Source organism: Balearica regulorum, chromosome 18, assembly GCF_011004875.1.
Source record: "Balearica regulorum gibbericeps isolate bBalReg1 chromosome 18, bBalReg1.pri, whole genome shotgun sequence".
In the NCBI taxonomy this organism is placed as follows: Eukaryota; Metazoa; Chordata; class Aves; order Gruiformes; family Gruidae; genus Balearica; species Balearica regulorum.
Genome location: NC_046201.1, coordinates 5,749,357 through 5,771,982, shown reverse-complemented (window position 1 = coordinate 5,771,982; position 22,626 = coordinate 5,749,357).

Genomic DNA, 22,626 nt, shown 5'->3' with positions numbered 1-22,626 from the left:
GGTGCCTGCCTGTGTTTTAAAACACAAGGCCAGTCCGTTCCCAGTTCTTTAGAGGAATGGTTGCAGAACTGTAGACGTGGATCCCAAGGGAAACGGCAGCCTCTCAACTGGAGGTACCAAAATCCTAGGGAAGGAGCAGGACTTTGGTCTATCACTCATCTTTGACTTCTTATTACATAGCTTCTTTCTGAGCATGTTAAGCTGGTACATGATGAATCTGAGCACCCACCTACCTTTGCTGACCTGGACAGTGATCCAGGGTGATCATATGTCTTCTGAGACAAGTCATATGTCAGCAAATAGAAGTGCTCGGTTGTATACAGATATTCTGGTGGCATAGCCTCCTGCCTCAGACCTTGAATTCTCGGTTCTTTTAGTTTTACGGTCAAATGTTTGAACCCAGCTGAAAGTGAAGGCCATAAATTTAAACCATCTGAAATAACAGAGGGAATAGTTGTAATAAAAATGAACTGATCATTTGAAAACATGCCAAAAATACACTCTATTGTCTGAAATTCATTTGCTAAGATTTTACCATAATTAGAGCTTGAGCATTCATTAATTATACTGAGTTTATTCAGAGTAAGTCAGGTAATCGCTGCTTTTCACAATTACTCATGAAGGATTGTAATTAAAGAGCCCTTGCCACTCTCAGTCAGACACTGACAGTGACTTGCCCTGCATTGAGAATCCCCTGCTTGGTTTTGATTCCACCTCCCTTCTGGCAGTGCTGCTCAGAGCTGTAAAAAGTTGCAGTGGTTGAGGGAAAACTGATTCTGGTATTTTTTTTCCTATTTTGGTATTTTTACCAAATTGGGAAAAATTGGTTAGAGATCTTTATGCAAGCGTTGCTTAAATGTGAGTAGCTATAGAATTAGTGTGTTATGGGGGATGGGGACAAGAAGTGTATTTTTATTCTCTAAATCCCCTACACTTAGAATTTAATATATTTTATAAAAACTATGTCTATTCTATGGATTTTGGAAAACTCAATAGTGCTATGTAAGATTAGGAGAATTAGAGAGCTGGAACACAGTTAAAACTTTATTCGTGATGACATAGCTATCCCTAATAGAAGAAATTTGGAAGAAGTCATGTGGGAAAATTATTACGGAATTCTACTCTGATGAGCTTACTTGTGTCTTCCTCTGCAGCATCTGGATGCTGTAGAAAATAATATGTTGGACCATGGTTTTTATCTCTGTGACGGTTCCTTCTTTTCTGAAGTTACGGGCTTAGCGTAAATTGATATCTTTGAACTGAAAACATGTCTGAGGTCTGTCTCGAGCATGCTCACTAATTTTCAGTGTGATTTTTATGATCTTGCTGAAGGTGAACACTTCAGCGTTAGCTATTGTAAAATGAGGCACATGCTCTGAGTTTGATACATAGGCTCTCTCTATTGTCAGCAGAGACAGGCAGGCAACTCCAAAAGACCTGGTGAAATTAATATTTTTTTTTTGAGAGCACTGGAAAGAGCAGAGAAAATGGAAAAAGAATCCACAGCACCATCCCTGTAGTTGAATTAACTCTGATAGGCCAGTGATACAGTGTGCTCTTTTCTTAAGTTCATGCTTCTGCTAATTCTCTCACTAACTATATTACTCTAAAGAAGACGTTACAGTCTATCATACCAATAATTCACTGGCTGGAACGCCTTAAGTGCATGTTTGCATTGTTCTTATTGTAATGAGTTCTAAAGGAGACGTTATGGTTCAACATGCCTGATAACATTTAATCAGCAAGTCGTAGATAAAAATCACTGAACACTGTGAAATTGGATAAAAGATCATAATCATTCCATGGGTTCTTTTATTAAATTATTCTTAAAATAACAGGTTGCTTAGGCTCAAACCTAACAGAGCACAGAGGATCAGGACAGTGCTGAGGCATGAACAGAATTGCTGAGGATGATACAATTCAATTATTTGAAGGAAACTGAACAGTAAATGAGCAAAACGGCAATGTTGTTATGTGCTCTGCAACAGGAAGCAATTGGTTGCAAGAGACTTCACCTAACAATTTCCAGTAGTGTTGCAAGTGGTTCTACATTGATCTGTGTTGCTCACATCCCCATCCAAGTGCAGATCTTTCTGAATTCACATTACTTCTGGTAGGGACTGAATTTCCCGGGACAATGTATGGAGAATAACGCTATTAAATATAGCAAAGGAGGCCAGATCTAGCTGTATCTTGTTATCCTGTAGCTACTTTGGAGCAGTGTGTTTTGGTATTTGTTTTCTCTTAACTTGTGAGGTACAGTCCTGTTTATGGTTAGATACATGCGCTTTTGGAATGGTATGCTGTATAAATTAGGCTTGATGGCATTATGTGAATAAAAAGTTGGTATGTGTGTATTTATTATTATTATTGTGATGGTTAAAACTTGCAACTACCTAATATTCTTTTAGTTTTTCTTTCTTTGGGGACCTGAGCCTTGAAATGCAAAGGAGAGATGATGAGTCAGCTCAAGAAAGGTCCCATGATACTACCAGATCACTTTGACAAACCCCAGAGCTTATTATATCATTTGGACAAGTGTCATGTGAATATTTGAATGCTTTTCTGACACAACTCCCTTGGGCAGATGAATGAGATTCAGCCATTACTACCACTGAGTCTGATTTGCTGTCATTCTGGCTAGAAGCAATAGCAAAGTCCACTAGAAATAACAGCCCCAGCATTATAGGACCACGGATAGATTAGAAAGGAGTTATTGCTGGCACTTTCTATTCTCTCTTGGCCCACACAGCTATTTATTATTCACTTTCCTCTGTGTCTGGATTTATCTGATGACTGACATTCCAATACAAATTGAAATTTAAGCTTTAGATATATGTACATAGTTGTCTCTTCAGGCTGAGGCAGTGTGAGTTAATGGTTAGTCCCTCAATGTCAAACAGAAGAGGAGCCAGACTGTGAGGGAAGAAAGTGGTATTATATTTGGCAGATGTTCTCAGTCTTCACAGCAAAGACATGACACTTACAGTAAGTAGAATTTCCCACAAATTAATGAAATGTTCTGCAAACTTGCCTGTCTGTCCTTTTAAGTCCTTGAGGTTTTTACACTCTGAAAATGATAACAAGCACTGGAAAGTTGGAGGCCGGTTAATGTTGTCACAGGAGAATAATGTACAATGAATTCTGTCTAAATGAGCACCTGATATAAAAGACGTACAATGATAAGACTAAGAAATCCATATTCGCTATCCACTGCGCTACTCTCCTGTGGTAATGTTTATATGCAGATAGCCACATAAATGAATATCTAATGAATAACTCAAAGTCAGAGAGAAAAACAAATCCTTCTGTAAATAGATAAAACAAATTACGAGATGTCTTTTAGGATGAACTTCTTTGAATGCATCGTACTTGAGGGGCAAAGGGGGAGCTCAGCATTTTGCGATTGTTCTAGAAATGAATGGAGAGAGTCCTTCCCCTTTCCCATTCTCATGTGGAATTTTTTGTTTCATGTGACACAGAAGGGGATTAGTTACAACTTTAAAGTCAAAAGTATAATATTTAACCTGCTGTGTCATCCCCATCTGCGATCCTAATGAGCATGAACAAACCCTGCTTGTCTTCATTGTGGCTATGGAAATCAGAAGTTCTATTGGCAGCTGTTACGTTTCCTCTAGGTTTATAGAGAAAGGAAAGCACTTGGTCCTATGGACTGGATAATGGATGTAATAAAGACCTTTCCTACGGTCCTGTGAAGGACTTTGGGCTGAATTCACTGATATCCAAAGATTAATCAAGGGAATACCAAGTTTAAATTGGCTCATTGCTTTTGTACAGAATGTATTGTGAGCTTTCATGCTTCTGTTTAGCTACTGACAGCAGTTGCATGGACAATTTTGTTTTAAATAGAAGTTTAAAACAATTTTTAGATTGCAAAGTCAAGCACACAAAAATGTACCAGATTTACGTTTCTATATGCAACTCAAGTTGTGCCTACTGGTTACTCTCTCTTCCCTGAATGAAGAGGGGTCCTGAAGGGGGAGAGGGAGTTATTGTACTATTCAGGTAAAATTTGCAAGTGGGAAAATGAAGGTTTTCTCACAAATTTACTTGTCTTTTTTTACATGATTTTCATACCCAACAATTGTACTGCGTCAGCAGGTAAAAATTCCCCTGCTATGCCCTCGCCACAAGTCAGCATTTAGATGAAAATGTCCTTGTCATGAAAACATCATTCTGCTTGGCCTTCTCTTAATGAGTGGTCAGAGAGCAATGCTGAGACATGCTAGCTGCGAAAGTGGAGCTAATGCTCCAGCGGTACCTGTTACACAGATCAGTTAATTATTTGAGCCACTTCTCCCATCCTCTCTCACCCGGATTCCCGTTAGTTCAGTAAAATCCGAGCAAGTCATCCAATACACGCTCTCCCTGTAGGCTTCAGATCTGGGGACCACATTTACCTTTTGATCTCCACCAAAGAAACATTTATCTAAATTTAAAATTAATTAATATCACGCAGCTAAATCTGAACCCTGCAGATTAGATTAAAGTTTATCCAATAAGAGCAGAAAGTCTGATCCTCTGAATATAAATGACTGCATCATCTGCATGAGATTTAATTGAGAAAACTGCATCGAAAAGGCAAATTAAATACCGAGAACACAACAGATTTTCCACAACGAAACACTGTGGGAAGTGAAAAACCATCTGTACAGAGAAGAACAGAATGACATTTTTGCATCATGTCAGCCAGATAGTATTTTCCTTTTCATGCATTATCTATGTTAAACATTTTGATAAGATAGATAAATTCATGTACTTTTGCCTATCACCTGACATTAGTTAAGATGATGAAAAGATTATTGCAAACTCAAAATGACACATGAATTTTAAATGGTTTAAAATTTACATTATTTGTCTAATCTTGTCTGTTCTGAGACAGACAAAAATGCAGATTGTTAGGAGCTCTATTTAGAATTCCTATCAAACTTTTAGTCTGGGAAAATAATTCTGAAGCCATAGGTTTGCACAATTCCAAGCTTTCACACCATTTGTTTCCTAAAACAATGTACCAATATAGTTTCATCAGGACTTCCAGTAAAATTAACCCCACTGTTAATAAATATATTTAAAAATTATGTTTCACAGCATATGTTTCAAAACCTCAGAAATGCTGCCATCTGTTTTTGCCTGGATTCTGAAATAGCCACAGTCAAGTAATACTGTCAAAGCCATGTAGCATCCATATGCCTTTAAATCAACAGACAAGTTTGAACCAGGATTTCCAATGCCATATGGACTAATGTCACTTTCTCATTATTTCAAATAAAACCAGCACTTTGGGCATGTGTGTTCTGGATCCAGGTTCACAGGTAGTTCAAGAGAAAACCCCAGCACTCAAGTCTCTGCTCCTCATACCCAAGGATTTTTAAGGTTAGAGAGCAACAGAGGCAGCAAAGATGCAATATCCACTGAGGTACAGGAGCTCAACAGGTTATGAGTGCGGTGCTAGAGTGTAAGAATATTTTCTCTAAAACAATGTGGTATTAAGTGGTTTTTACTCCAGCAGTAGCTACATCTTTGGAATTGACGTTCCCAAGATTAACGGGGCTCCGGTTAAAAGGACCTAGACAAGGTGCTGCTGTTTTTAAACAGCCATTAATTTCTATGTAACACACACCACACAGGGAAACTGGTTAGTGAAAATAGCTCTGTTTCTCTAAGCTGTCAGCGTGCCTCTGGAGTCTGCAAAGACTCTGCAGAGTTAAAAATAATGAACTGAGGTATCCACACAATTATTTATTTTCAAATTGGTGAAGTGCCATTTTCTTCTCAGTTCAGGAAATTAACCTCCCTGAAAGCCAGCTTGCTCTACACAAAATTAATAAAGCAGAGCATGCTGGCAATAACTTGCACATGTTTATTTATGTGTGATGTCTCCAGCTAGAAAGGCTAAGATGAAAAATCGACTCAAAAGGCTGCACTCCGAGGGGATTTACTCCTGGCTTGGGCCCCTTTTCATGTTGTTTAAGCTCAGAATTGATGGAACATGAATCTCCTTTGGAGCCCATAAAAATTAAGCTCTTTTATTATCACCTTTCCTTTTTTTATCCCATGACACACACCTAACATTTTCTTTTAGAAAATAAGGTGAAGAAATTGGCCATCCAGTTCTAAAGGAGAAGCAAGGGGGAAAAGGTGATGAGGTTGCAAGAGAAACCGTTGGTACTGAGCCTAAGAAGTAATGTTCTCCATGTCTTTCCGCTGAAGCTTTACATGGTTTAAACTGAAGTTGTATTCATGCTAAGTGCTGGTGAAATTTTGTCTCAGTGTAGGTGCTTGCATGGACTGCTGATCTGAGCTTTGTAAGACACTTCTGGAGTTTGGTAGATACTGCAGTGTCGAATGAAAGCCGCCCCAAGGCAGGTCTCACCCGGAAGTTAAGCCACAGCCTGTAGAGCCTGATGAAGACAAGTGGTGCAACAGGGCTGAGGTACTCCAAAATTAACTCTATCAGCCTGATTTAAATTTGATGCGAAGATTGCGGGTGATAGAATAATTTCCCTGGATACTTTTCCTGCTTTGTTGTGTTTACCCTCACCCTGTTTTTCTCCTTGGAGAACACATTAACAACAATTCCAGTTTGTATTTATAACAGATCTGTTATTCCTGTTTCTTCGCTGATGGCTTTTTGTTGTTGGCACCATTCAGAATATAGGATTTAGCAAAATTTTAGCTTCAAACTTGGCTTTGAAGAAGACATATCTCCACAGTCTTGACACACCTCTGCTGGGTGCTGCACGCGCTGAGCCATCTGGGGTGCTTGACTGCAGCGTGGTGCTGCCCAGGCTGTGCCAGCAAAGGCAGTCTTCTTGAGGGGGCTGTGAGGATTTCAAGGGGCAGAAAAATGTCTTCAAAGGTAGAGAAGTGAAGGGATAACGTTTGATGGCATCTTCCGTGTAAAAAGCTGGCGATTGTACCTAAGTCCTTTCTGCCCTGGGCAGGTGTGGTCTACAGGTGAGATAGCCATGTAAGAACTGATGTCCTGGGCACCAGCAGATCTCTGCTTTTTGATGCTGGGGAGGGAGGAACTGGCAAAGACTGAATATGAGCACTGCAAAAGGCATAACGGGTATTAATTTAGGGTCACACTGGACACTTTTTGGGACCTCTGCAGTCCTATTCAAAATGGGGAGTTCAAGTGCTATTGTACGTGTTACTTCTCAGCTGCTTCTTTGAATCACATCATTTAGCATCAGGCATCAACAGGAATGCCAGCCCATGCAGAAAGTGTATTTTAGGGTGAAGACAGATAGCATTTCATAAACCTTCAGAGCGCCACCCTCTTCTGCTTGTCCCTTCCTTAATTACACTGAGGACTGGAGTCTTTTATCCAAAATAATCCCAGCCGACTGCTTTCTCAAAATGAATCCAGTTCATCCAAAATTACCACCCTGTCAGAGTTCCGAAGTGTAATAAAATTGTGGGGATTTCATAACCTTGAGGAGAGGTAGTACTGCATGTACTAGGTCTGGCTGATTTTGGCTTTGAAATGTGTCCTTTTGAAAGCCTAATAGATGCTGCTGTAATCATGTCAGAAATATTGTTTCTGTGCAACAGAAATAGCTCCTGCTTTGCCTGTAGCTACATAGACTCTGGAGACATTCAATGAGGCAACATTCACATGTGAATCAGGAACAGACTATACGGCCACCTCTCCAGCTCAGATTGCCGTGGCTGGCTTCAAGTTTAGCGCAACTGGAAAGTGCTCAGCAGCTCATCCCCCCTCTTCTTTGCTGGGGTGTGTTGTCAGGTTTGCCTGTCTGTTGGCAGGAGATTTATTCTTTTACTATCAGTAAACTCGAAAAGTGCCACAGGTGTCAGGTCGGGTTGCAGAATTTGCCAGGGCATATGTAGCCAGGAGTTAGAGGATGAGGAGCAAAGCTGGTGGGAGTTAATGTGCGACTGAGCTTCCAAAGCAGAAATGAGCTTGGAAGAACCGTGCGTGTTTTACTCGCTGGCTGCTGGGTGGCTGCAAGCTTCTGACCAATTCTATTCTCCTTTCATTTGAGGAAAGCTCGGGAAGCCTTTTGTTCTGTTTCATCAAACTGGAGTTGCACAGGCATTACTTCTAATAACTCTTCTCTGCCTGGAAGTTTTTATTTTTGTGCCAAAGGTGCCTACAAGAGCCTTAACAAATGTTAGTATCTTGTAATGGCTACATAATGCAGCGAACAATAATGCCTTCATCTGGTCTTATACAATCTAAATAGAAAAGAGCCCTTTCTGCCCCTTTTCTGAAACAAGGAATGGACACAGGGAGAGCGGGGTTAGCTTGAGGCTATGAAAAAACCCAGTACAGTCTCAGACCAATGCCTTGGTAGGGGATCTCATAGCTAACTAAGGATCAAAAGGCTATAAATACCTAATCATTGAATGGTGTTGTTTCCTGGACCTGCCTGAAACCAGGGTATGCAAAGAACACATGCATATATAAGGATTTTCTTTGAATTAGTTTTACTCCAAAAATTCGGACTAGCTTTTGGGCAGAGGCTTTGATTTCTTTTTGAACTGAATTCATGTGATTGCCAGGAAAGACAGTTCAGTTTCATTTTCCTTGAAGTCAACAGAACTACTAACTTCAAAAGCAGAAGCAGGCCCCAAATTACCAGAAGTCATGCAGCTCATTTGCTACATCCCTGACTGAAATTACCATTGTTAATGCACTTCCATTGAGGGCTTGGACCACCATTATTGCTCCATTTCCAGGGTTCAGTCCAGTTAGGAGAATAACTTAACAGCAATTATTTGATAGCAAGTGAAATGAAAGTCTAATTTTCAGAAATCATGACTAATTTCTGACATAGTTTTCAACTCTTCTCTTATTAGAAATACTGTCTTTCATGTAGTTTCCTTTATAATGATTTAATATGCAGAGAAATTTAATATATTCTCTTTGATACCCTCCCTGCAAGTCTCAGTCAGAATGCTCTCACAAGCAACCTTAGACTTCAGTCTTTAAAAATCCTTTGAGTTTTAATACTGTCAAGGTGTTAAAGATATGTTTCTTGGTTTGATACGATAATGCATCACTGAACTGTAAGCTTTATGGGGTGCATTTTATTTACTGTTTTCAAATGGAAGTGATTCCTGTTCTTGCCAGTCTAGGGCCTGATTTCAAGCATTGTGAAACCTGGAGGCACCAGCACTTAGAAGAGTTACAGTAAGAGAAGTAAATAGAAAATTAGACTGAAATCAGAGGGGACACCCTCATCCTGAAGGATGGTAGGGAAAACTCTACGTTTTGGGTTTGTTTTTTTTTTTTTAGAGTGTGTCCAGATACTCCTCATTTAAGCAGCACAGTTCAGTCCTGTGATAGATGCAAAAATTTCAAAGTATGGAGAACGATGGGGAAGGCACTGATTCTCACTTTTCTTCCTTAATGTGGCATCCTTCAGAGCCACCCTGACCTTCTGCAGTTTTTCACAGATAATTGAATCATGAATATTTTGGTTCTGTGATATGCTTGAGCCTAACAAATGAGCTTCTTCAAAAACCTCTATTGTTAATGGATTAAGGGAACAAATTCAGCATAATATTCATAATTCTCTTAGTGATACCAAGTACAAAAGTACTGGTTAACCTACCCCTCTCTTTGCAAGCTTTTTAATAGTATTGATTGCCTTTTTTTCCCCTGGAAAACTAGGCAACTATTGGATGAAAAGCAGATTGATTTGTGTTCTAGTTGGTCAAAACATTGATTACATAGTTCACTGTACATGTTTCCCTTTTTTTTTAAATAGATACTGAATTAGTGCCAGATTTTCTCATGTTGATACAAGATAATTACAATGATGTTCCAAAGTTGTTCCTTTTCTTATAATTTGGAGCCCTTTTCTTCTTTTTTCCTAGTTTCCTCCTTCAGTCTTCAGGCTCAGCTATGGGTAAATCTTTTCATTATGTTGGGCATGATTCTCCTCCTTTCAGTTCCCAGGAGTTTGGGATGAGATTCATTTATCCTAACATTTGCACATAAAAATGAGATGTCTGCATTTTAGAGAGCCAGACTAGACCAGACTCTTTTTATAGTCAATGGAGAGGAATAGATATGTAAAATTTAGCACAGTCCCACTGTGTCCAGGAGTATGCTTTCGACTGTAATGTAGACATTCAGGAAGATTTAATTGCCAAGCCTGGAATTTGGCCAGGGTGAAGAATTGATGGCTGTACTTACATTGAATGTGCTGTGGAGCATTAAAGATAACATGTGATTATGGCTTTCCCTTTTCACTCAACTGTTCTTTTGTAGGAGCCTGACTTCCCCAGGAAGATGGTGCAGGGCATGCATTGTTTCAGAGGCGAGAGTTTTGCCTCCTGTAAAACTAGTATCGAACGCCTCTCAGAGGCAGGAGCTTGAACTGGAATGTGTTCTCCAGTAGCATGGATCAACTAAGTGGTAGATTAAATTGCTTTTCTGTTTTAGCAAACACACCAGAATCAGATTGCCCCGTCTGTTTTATACTTCACTGTTGTATATTCTGCTTGAAGCAGTTCTTATCAAGACTGGGCACAATTCTGTTATGTGGCACAGTTGTTAGCTTGGACCCTTTCCATGAGCACTAAATTAGCCTAAATTTAAAAAAGAATTAAGTACTTGAAGGAGAAATCAACATTTGATCAGTTCTATCCCATTCACCAGAATTCTGTCCAAGATATTAAAATATCACTTCATAGGTAGTTCTTCTGACAGCCTTAAAGAGGTCTGTGCACAACTGCTTTGAAGAAAACAGATTATGAACTTAGACGATAAAATCACTTTGTATTTTTAGCAAGGATCTTTCTGAAAAAGAAATGTTGAGTAGAGTAAGAAGTTGCCATTCACTGTATTCACCCTGGTATTTTCAGATGCATTTTCAAAATTACAGTGATATTGAGCACAAGCGTGCAGATGGACCTGTGATTCAATTCTCTCTGGACGCATTCTGGTGTGTAGTACCTGGCTTCCACCTGACATCTCTGAGAGTTGGAAAAGGAGGAGGAAATCCTGTTTGCCAACAGATGCAATTATAATTAACTATTTTAAAAAGAAATTAAAATAAATCAGGTTCTGTATTGTTAGTGGGATCAAAAAACTTGAGGAGGAAAGCATTCTTTATTTTGACAGGTACATGCACAGGAAGGTTTACATATTTTAGATATTGCTGACCTTGGATCTGAACTGTGTATTTCTTTACAAAGATATTATATATATATATGTTTCACGTACACTTTTTTGTTTTTCAATTCAATAGCTAGTTAGTTAAAAAAAAAAAGACAGACTTTGGTTTTAGTATTGGAAGAGTAAGACATTGTATAATGATAGCGTATACTGGGTATCAATACACATAGAAAACCAACTCATCTAAGACTTTGTCATTTCCATTGGCATGCTTAAAATGTTTTGAAAATGCACTCCTTTTTAACTTGTGGGTGGAATAAAAAAAGTAACATTTTCTTCCTTTCTTTTTAACCTCTGAAGATGAGATTTGGAATCGATCTTACAAAAAATCATGAGATCAGGAGTTTGTTTCAGGTTCACCTATTTTAAAAAGTCTTAATAAACTGTACTTTGGTATTGCTCCTATATAATATATTCATGTTTCTTTGCTGCAGTTAAATGTTTATTCTCTATTTTAAATGTAGAAGTGAGCCTTGGTGTGATTGTTGTAAACTTTTCTGGTTTACTATTTGTATTTGGCTTGATAAGGACACGTTTCTGTGGCCTCTTCCGCCAACGTGGCAAAAAGGAGTTGACACCATTTCAAATAAATGCACAGGCCAACACTTCCTTTATTTTTTCTTGTGTTTTTAAGTTGTCCAGAAGACAACATATTTTGGCATCTTGCATAGAAAACTGCATAGAAAGCAGCTAAATCCTGAGACCAGATCTAGTGTCAATATGGCTCCACTGGAATCATCAGAGAAGGACCTCTTTCCCAGTCTTTACACTGTATAGATTTTAACAGGTTTGCAGATCATTATTCTGATACCCGTTCCCAAAGGAGACGTCTTTAAAACAGCTTTATGTTGCTCTACATTCCTTGTGGCAGTCTTGGGTATGAACTTTCCTGCTTCATTTTCCCTGTCAAGAAAAATGAGTAAAACACGGGTGATGGAAAAGCATCCAAGACAGACTTCTGGTAGACAATCTCAGTAGACACACTGGAAATCCAAATCCAGATTTGGCAGCTGTTCCTGGTTTGCATGTCCAGATACGGGATGAATAATTCCTCCAAGACAAGGAGATAGCATCTGATCATTCCATGTATATGAAGCCTTAGAAATTATTCTGTCATTCAAATTTTCACAAAGGAAATATAATTTGTGGTTATTCGTGCACTGCATAGACAGATGGAAGCACAGCAGGTAGATAAATACTGACATTCTCTTCTATGAATACCTTCTAAAGAAAGGTCAAAGGTAAGACAGTGAGTAAAGTGAATGTAGATTAGGCAGAACATCTGTTGATGGGGGATAGTAGGGAAAATATTCATTGCTTTTCAAATAGAAGTTCTGCTTAAAAAAAATGTTGATGGGCATCTGCTTAATTATAAATTCTTTGCCATCCTTAACATTAGTCTGTTGATAAAATAAAAAAAAAAAGAAAAAGAAAAGAAAAAGAAAAGAAAAAGTACAATTAACCCCAAGAGACAATTCACTTCTGGTTCCATAATACAATAATAGAACTTACCTCCTAAGTATTTCTACTCCAAGTATCTAGAGTACGAGAGGTGGGAATGAAGGGCGCTTTGGGCAATGTCACCACCTTCCTCACTGTTCCATTTAGTAAAACAACAGAATGGAACAAAGTCCTGAATCTGGGTAGATCTGGCTATTGTGTGATGCTCCCAGCCAGGGCATTGCCCTTCTGCAGCAGCAGGACAGACCTGACTGTGTTCATTTCACACTGAAAAGAAAATCAGTGGCATGAAATGTGTGCAGCGTTCATCCCTCCTACAATTGCCCTGATCTCAGTGAGCTTCAGAGGAGGAGGGAAGATAGGCTATTTTCCGTAATCTTATGTGAACAAAAAAATCCCACTAACCAAACTGAGTGTGTGTGAAATACAATGTATCTCTGCTTCCTCTTGAACTCTTCATTGATATTGTAGTTCTCAGGATTGATTAAATATGGTCAAAATAATCATTTCACTTTCATCCTTTGATGTTCCATTTTTCACCAGTTTCAGCTATTGATTTAGCACGTTCCCCATTCTGTATTTTTATTGGACCAATTGTTTGTAATGGGTAAACAGATGTCAACACAATTTAAAGATAGTTGGAAGAGGCATGAATGCCACTTGAAAATCAATAGGGGAGAAGTAGAAAATAGCCATTTGTACTATGGAAATTCTTCCTACAAATCATTCCTGCATCCTGATCAATTTGCTCCCATTGGGAGATAGTGCTGTTAGAACTAATGCCACCTCGGTCAAAAATTATCCATTATCAAATTAAAATTCTGTAAAAAAGAAAAGTATGCAAACTCCATAGAAAATGCAGCTCTTAAAACTATTTCTTGTGATGAGCAAGCAAGTCCTGTTACTGGTCTCCTGGTGAACTGAAAAGACAGAAAGGTATGCCCAAACGAACTCTCAGGTAGATCGATATACATATTTACTCTAGAGAGTTATTTGCATATAGTGTTATGTACATATTTTGTATGTGTCGAACAGCATTTAAAATCTTGAGAGCGCCTTGTAAGACATAATACCCCCATCTTACCTTCATTGATGTGTACACAAGTCTCCTAGGAGAATAACGTTTCCTTTAGATTGCTGTCTTCGCACACAGCTAACACAGGCGTTATTTACGCTGCTGATAATCAGCTTCAGGTATGATCAGAATTCCGCAATCCTTTTCTTCCTGACCTTTTGGCCAAAAAAAAGCCCATTTGATATCAATAATAAAATGACTGCTAATATTACAATGACATATGCTAATCAGGTGCCTGTCAACCTAGAGCAACCTTTACATCATTCCATGTACAACTGCAGCTGTCTGAAGAAGTTAAACAGCAGTAAAGAGATGGTTGGATGTAAATAGGCAGGCGATGTATTCTGTAATACTGATGTGCTGCATTTTTTTCCCCGCTCCTTTTGCTAAACACCTAATGACTCCTGAATATTGAGAATTAGACAGAAAGGATTTGCCATGCATGTGCGCTTGTGTACATACACACACAGACAAAACCATAATTTTTTGCTTTAACATTGCTTTCAGTGGTCTGTTGACCAAGACCTTCATGGTGACGTTAATGGAAAGTTCTCCTATTTTCTTTATATTTCTAGCCTGCTAGCTAAGATTCCTCCCTACGCCTGGCATTTGTAACACTACCTTTGGGTGGCTGGGGGGAGGACGTGTTTGGATTTCACACTATCTTGCAACTGGCCGTTTCCACCTGGGATCTAAAAGCACCTTGTCTGATAGCCAGGTATGACATATGTGGGTGGGAAGGTTGTCTGATGGTGCAGGTTGCCCTCTGGGAGGAAGTGATGCAAAACAGAAGCCCTTTCTTCAAAGGACTGTTGCTTGCTGTGGCCAAAGGAGTTTAATGCAGTGAGTGGGGAGAAGTGCTAAAATGTGTCTTTAAAATTTGATGCTGGTCTGGGAAATTTTATTTCTTTTTTAAATCAAAGCTTCTCTCAGATAAGGATGTCTTAAGAAAATCTGTTTCTAGACTATGCTAAAGAAGGGACACAGCATGGTATTTTTTTTTCTTCTCTTTCTAAATATCTGATTCAAAACCCATGAGACATCTCTATTTGCTATATTATGTATACAAATATTTAATACTAACCATATGTTTCTATGTTTTCTTGAAGTCTAAAATAATTTCTTAAATCATCCTTCCTTTTCAACTTTTATGTTAAAGTGCCTTTTTGGCAGCCTAAATTGCTCAGTGTTTAAATGAAATTTGTTTCATGAGAGAGACTCTATATCTATGTATATTTGCTATTTTTGCTTCCGAGTTCATTACAAAATAGTGTAGTGTGCAATATGATGACTTGTAGAGTCTAGGACTTTTTGTGTAGACCGGAAATTATCTGATTCAGCCCAGCATGCTGGGCCAGCTAGATATGTCTTATTAACTCTAACCCAGGAGTATAAAGGGATGAGGATTAAAAACTAGCGAAAGTAAAAGAAGAATGCTAGTTTCTGTAGGAAAAAATGGCAGAGGAACAGCCTACTTGATGAAAAAGCAGGTTCATTTTATAGTTGTTATAAAAGTTGCAAGTAAAGAACGCCTCAGGGTGAAAGCTAGACAGTAGCCCCATTGTGTAATGAGTGGGGTCAGCGCCTCACCTTTTAACAATGCCAGGAGCTGTAGGGCTGAACCTGTTTTGCATAAACACTCACATGGGGAGATCAATGTGCACATGGAAACAGCCTTGTTTTGATGCAATTTTAAAATTGTGTTTCTAGCTGCTGAGGGAAGACTGCAAGAGATGAAGCAAAGAAAAAAGGATCCAGGCAAATAAAAGCTGTAAGAGGACTATAAAACAAATATGAATAGAAGATCGGTGGAAAACTCTCAAAAACCCCTATAACTTCATTCTTCTAAATATAAGAAGCATCTGAATCCTGAAATACTGTAACTAATCATCTAACTCTGAGAAAGGACTCTGGAACAGACTGTCCTGGTTTTGCCTGGGACAGAGTTACTTTTCTTCTTAGTAGCTGGTATAGTGCTGTGTTTTGGATTTAGGGTGAGAATAATGTCGATAACACGCTGATATTTTAGTTGTTGCTGAGCAGTACTTACACTAAGTCAAGGACTTTTCAGCTTCCAATACCCCCACCAGTGAAGAGGCTGGGTGTGCACAAGAACCTGGGAGGGGACATGGCCAGGACACCTGACCCAAACTGGCCAAAGGGATATTCCATACCATGTGATGTCATGCTGAAAAAAACCCCAAACTGGGGGAGTTGGCTGTGGGGGTGGCAGCCACTGGTCAGAAATGGCTGGGCATCGGTCAGCATGTGGTGAGCAATTGTATTGTGCATCACTCGTTTTGTATGAAAGGAGGTTGTAGCCAGGTGGGTGTTGGTCTCTTCTCCCAAGTAACAAGTGACAGGACAAGAGGAAACGGCCTCAAGTTGCACCAGGGAAGGTTTAGATTGGATATTAGGAAAAAAATTTTTCACCGAAAGGGTTGTCAAGCACAGGTACAGGCTGCCCAGGGAAGTGGTGGAGTCACCATCCCTGAAGATATTTAAAAGCTGTGTACATGTGGTGCTTAGGGACATGGTTTAGTGATGGACTTGGCCGTGCTAGGTTAATGGTTGGACTTGATGATCTTAAAGGTCTTTTCCAACCTAAATGATTCTATGATATTATTATTGTTATTTTCCCTTCCTTTTCTGTCCTATTAAACTGTCTTTATCTCAACTAACAAGTTTTACCTTGTTTTGGTTTGGTTTTTTTTTTTGATTCTCCCCCCCATCCCACTGGGGGCTGGAGTGAGCAAACGGCTGTGTTGTGTTTAGCTGCCTGCTGGGTTAAACCACATCACAGACCCTGGACTCGACTCATGAGCTGTAACTTAGATTTGGAACCACTTCAATACCTTTATGTTTTCAGAGCACTCTTTAATTGAATAGAAAGTAATCTTATTTTCTGAGATCAACATGACACATCAGTAGCTTGAAATGACTTGCAAGCTTGCATAGGGAAAGAAGATTCTTGTCTGAAGATATAAAATTTAGATACAGCCTCGTTGGTGTTATCAGCTTGTGGGAGAATCCAAATTCTAAACTTGTGTGCGTGGTGGAGCACCTTGCAGTATTTTCTCTCGGGCAATCACATTAGGATGCATAATGGAAACCATAATGATATAAATATTTAATTCTTCTAACTGGGTGCTAAACAGTATAGAAATGTTGGCATAATTAATTTTCAGCCACTATCTTTTTTCTTCCCCTTTCTAATTAGTAGAGTACAGATAAGATGCTACTGCATAATTGATAAAAACTATGTTTTTAATTGTGTATATACGATCATTCTTACATAGCTACATCAGATGAATTAAGTGTCATCGCCTTCTTTAACACAGCTTAAGGGCTAGAGAGGATCTAGCAGTAATTTTATGCTGGCAATAGAGTCATATTAATGCTCATTGCTCTTCGTGTGAAGACATCAAAGACCTTTGCAAAGCTGCATGGATTATTCTGCTTCCAAATATGGAGAAATGGAGGGTCAGAAAGATTAAAACTCACATTTTTTTTCAATCAGGAGATCAAAATAAGTGAGCGGTGTTAAAATCCTCAGTCTATAAGATTTACATATATAGGCATTGAGCATAGAGCTCTAAACCATGCCTTATCCCATATAAATTAAAACACACCTTGTTTGTTGGTCATGTAGGATGTCCAGGCACATTATATAACTGATAGACATGATGTTTGCAAAGCCACCAGTAATAGCTTTGCTTTCTGGGAGAGCTTGCCCAGACAGGCCTTCCCAGCTGTCCGCAGCTGAGAGAGTGAGTAACACCTTAACCTGAACTGGAAAAGCAATATTGACTGCAACAGGCAGGTATCAATCCAAATTTACCAAAGGAAAAATATTTTGAGAATTAGAAAACATCAAAATCAGTCTTTGCAAGTGAAGGATTTCAGAATACACACCAGCTTTTTTTTTGATGTGGCTTGGAACATAAAAATAATGATTTCTTAATTCATCCACCGAGTTGAAAAAATCAATTATTGCACTCCTCAGCTCTAGCGAACTGTTTGTTCCTTAATGTAATGACAATTGTCTTCCAAGCAAATTAAGTCCAGCACTACAGAAAATAAAATATTCATTAGAAAAGTTATTAGAAAAATAGATCAAATTATATTGAGGCAGTTTCTTTTCCGTGTTCCTACTAGGTGCCTGTAATACTCTGTTGCCTGATTTTAGGTAACATCAGGACATTCTTTTGCTGTTCTAGGATAGAATGTTTCCCATCCAATTCCTGGAAAATCCCATACTGAAGGTAAAAGCATACACAGTGGGATTTATCCTGAATGACCTTTGTTTCTTTTGAGTAGAAAAATTTAAGTGGAAAAGGATGTAGCAGCTGTGTGTTGGGAAAGAAGGCCTGTAGTGTCATGACGGATGTGAAGAGAGAACTGAAAGTTGGATTTTAGTCCTACGGTGTATCCTGACCAAAAAGCAACAGAAAAATTCTGTGCCTCCTGAAGCAATTACAGAGCTGCATACCCTTCTGAAGGATGGAGGAATTCCTTAATACAGAAGGAAATGGAATCAAACTTCTTGTTCTTCCTCTCTGCACAAGCTTGTGGCTGTTTTGGGGTGGTTTTTTCCCCTCAACTGGGAAAAATCCCCAACAATCCATAGTAGAACAACACGCAGTATCTCCCGGTACTGGCAGCTGGCACCAAGAACTTTAGGCTCTTAAACTTTAATTCACACCTAACATCTCAGGGATGTCAGTGGAAAGTCAGGCCCCTGACATACATTTCCCCATGTTGATCCATTTTGGGAACTCTTGGATGAGAATATGGATGTGCTAAACTTCTGGGATGTTTTCCCCTTTCAGAAGATGTAATTGCCTTTAAACCTACATGGAAATCAACCCAGACTCCTCATCTGAAAGTCAGAGTCACAGTGAATCTCAACTATAATGTCTTCTGCTCAGAAGTCAACTTCCTATTCAGAGCACGGCTGCCCTGACACTCCTAGACAATTTTCACTCATCCAAATAATCCTTTAGATTAATGTTAAAGCAGCAGCACAGAGTTGTTTCTTGGAAGCAAAACTGGGTTCATTTGACAGAATTTAAAAAATAATTACAATTATTCTCTGTGATCTGTCTAAAGTGCAAGGAGAAAAAGGTGGGGGGGGAGCAATTACCTTATTTTTTTGTGTATTCATATATTATGACTTTTCCTTCTTTCTTTACATTTGGAAATCTGTAATGCAGCTGACAGTGATTTAGGGTTTTTTAAGCGTTGGAACTAATCTCTGCTTTCCTGGGAATTTTAAGATATACATTGCCCTTGTGTTCACTGACCTAGCTAGCTAATGATACAGAAAAAAATATTTTCTTTATTATTTGGAGTAATAATGGGCAGCATCTGAATAACTGTTAATTACTGCAGACAAGCTTAGCTCATGTGATGAATTTAAACATTGTCTTTGAATATGAACTTGCATTTATCACAAAGCAGAAAGTAATATGGACCTGACCTGCGAATAAATTTTTTAGATTAATTAGTGACTTACTTGCAGATACACAGCGCGATCAGCCAAGTTTTAATTTTTTGTAAGAAGTATTTTAAGTGTGTACCAGTTCAGCAGCAGATCTCAGTGCATTCTGCAGGATTGCTTTTGAATAGAAGAACAGGGTACTTATCTGGGCTTTAGATAAACAAAACAGGTGGAGGAAATTCTTTCTAGAGATGAGACAGCCCTTGATGTTAACGAAGTAGGCAATATCATTATGTGCTTTTGCAAGCTGGGACATATCAACAACCCCTCTCTGTGCAGCGTGGTTTTAACAAGAGGGTTATCCACTTCTGTCACCACCGGCAATAACCATCTTCTCTTATTAGCTCCTTTTAAATGTGCTGAGGAGACATGGAAGGGGCTGTAGCTCAACACTCCAGTTCAAGGAAGCATCCCTGTTAAGAAGGGTTCTTGAATGCATGCTAAAGTTTAAACACGTATTTAAATGCTTTTCAGGGTGGTTTATAGCACACAGTAACTGTTTTCCTGCCTTGGGGCTTTAATTAGGAAATGGTAGTGAGCATCTGTGCTCGCTGGCTGGTGCAGGAGACTGGAGAGAGGGTAGGAAAGCATCATACAATAACCAGAGATAGAGTTTGGTGCTTTTAAAGGGTTGAAGATTTCATCCTCCAAAGATGTATCTGTCTTTCTGATGTGTTGTTGTTATTATGGGAAAAAAAATACTGAAAATTTGTAAGATATATTTGATCAAAAATCTTTGACTTTAAGACTGGTTTAAACAAGTATCTATAGAAAGGAGAGTGGTGCTTAATTATAAGACGTGGCAAAGCCGGATTTGTGGGTCCATAGGATGGTTAGGCCAAACAGCTCAGTCCACGCAAGATGGAGACAGGTCTGGCATGTGTGAAAGCAAAACTGTTGTTTCCTAGCTTATTAGTAAGAAACCCCTTAAATGTTATAAGGACAAGGCAGAGGTTTAAGCACTACAGTCTTGGAGTTGATATGTGTGCTTAAATCTCTGCACCCTTTTTGGGCGCCCACATCTGGCCTCAGTTTGATCTGTAAAACATTCTGCCTCGCTAAGGTGTCACGCTGAGGAAGATATTGTGCAGTATCGTTGAAATGGTAAAAATGGGAGAGAGGTAAGCACCCCACGTTTTTCTGCCCTAAGCCCCTTAAGATCACTGACAAAAGACCTGCTTGTTTCCTGATGAAGTGTTGCACATATGTTTTGCTACAATTTTTGTTTTCACATTTGAAAACAGGTAATAGTGACATCTGCCAGCGTGCCGATTCCCTTTTTGTCTCCTGTATCTGAGATTGCTTTCATGCAAAGTAAAATGCTTTGTGTGTGTCTGCTTGAACTTGTATGGCATCTTTTTTCACATAATTGATAGATGCTGATATTGCCGGGATTGGTTGAACGGCAATGGTAAATGATATCGGTGAAAGTCAAATAGATCTTTCCACAGCTCTCAGTCAGTTAACAAGAATAAGCTCTGTTAGCAGAGAGGTGAAAAGAGGTGCAATGCATGCCTTATATCAAAGAAGCTTTATCGCCTCCAGAATTTCAAAAGAAGCCATTTCACTACTTACATAGTGTATGGAGAGTTTTATCTCTCCCTAAAAAAATAAAAAAGAGCCAGATATCTCTCCAAAAGAAATGGTACAATATATTCTTATTGACAACAAAAGCTAGTTTGTGCCTCCGTTCATCAATGGAGTACAATGACGAGTCATTCTTCTTTCTTCTCTCTAGTCAATAAGGGGGAAAATAGTTCAATAAGAGCAGCATTATAAAAGTCAGCAAAATCCAAATGTTAATTATGCTCCCCCCTCAGTGTCGAAGTGCTTCTTGTCATTGCTGAGGATTTAAACAATGTTATTTGTGCTCAGAGTTCTCATCAGCACCTGCAGCTTCAGGAGCAAGGCAAGGAGAGAAGGTGGAGGAAATTCCCCTTTCTTCTTCTTTCCCTTTGGTTTTTAAGCTTAGAAGTGCATTTCTAGAAACAAAGCTGAAGACTGACTGGGCATGAACTCCATGTTCTTCCATCATTATATGATCTATGGTGACACTTGGAGGGCCCAGGCAGGTTGTCACCCATTGTTTAAGGCATTAGAAGGCAGCCCCCGTCCTAGAGAGTTTACAGGACTAAATGTTGTGTGAAGTTTAAAACATGTATGTAGATGCAATTTTTAAAAAGAAAGAGCAAAGGGATTCAGTAACTAAAATAACAGTTCTTTACACCCAAACCAATTTGCCAGAGAGGTATAAGGCGTGTCAAGAGCTTCTGCAGGAACTGGCATGTGGAGAGAGGAGCAGATACTGCCCAGGGTCAGAAGACACCAGCTGCCCTTCCCACCCGCACCCACGGCAGAGGGGAGCACCCAGGGGTCATTGCACTGCCCAGATGGCCACGGTGGCCATGGAAGGGACTTGGGGACCATACAGGTAGACGAGGGGACACAGAACACAAAGCCACTGGAAGATGGATTTCATGAATTGCATTGCTCATGAAAAAACTTTTTTCTGGCAGCCACTTTTTTAAGATACTGTTTGCTATTACTTTCATTTATGCATCTGCTTACAATTTTCAACTGACCAGATTATATATGACCTTACAGCTTTCTCTATCCTTCTGTCTAATATGAAGCAGTTGGCCTTTTGTTCTGGACTGTTTCTTGCCTTCATTACCTTCCTCTATTAATCTATTTCAGTACTGTTTTTTCCTCCCTTAAGTGCAACATTTTCACTTTCTTGAGAAATGGACTAAACCTTTACTTTTAACAAATTGTTTTTTATAATATTGTGACTTTTTGGTAGTATTTAGGGAATTCTCAGATGAAAAAGATAATTTGGGGGAGGTCAAGAGCGAGTTTCAGCCATCTCTAGGTGAACAGAGACAAGGGATGAAGGAAATACTTGAAAGACCTATTGCAGTAACAACTGTAACGTGCAGCCTAATAGTCTTTTTGGAGGCAAAATTGATCCTAAAGGGTTGTTATTGTACCGACTCTGGTAGGAAATAGAACAGCAGATCTGAGTTTTAATTTAGCTGATTCTCCTGTCTCCTCAAGCAAATTTTCAGCTTCTTTTCCAGCTATGTTTTTATTACTTGTCTATTCTCATTAGTACCAATGCCCTTTTGTCTCTTGAAAGCTTCTTTAAGGTTGTTTGGTTTCAGCAGGATGGTAACAGCTTTCTGGGAATAAACTTGAGCATGAAGCTGCATATTTATGTATCAGCTGGCTTTGCCTCCGTTTCCAGTCTGCGGGAGGAGGGCTTTTCTGAGCAGGCTTTGACTAGGCTGAAGCACATAGCGTGTTGGTAGTCTCCACTCCCCGAGGCCTCGAGGGAGCGTAAGCAGCAGAGCGTGAGCGAAGCCTGGGGAAATCAGGTAAGCTGCAGATGCCCAAAGTACAGAATTG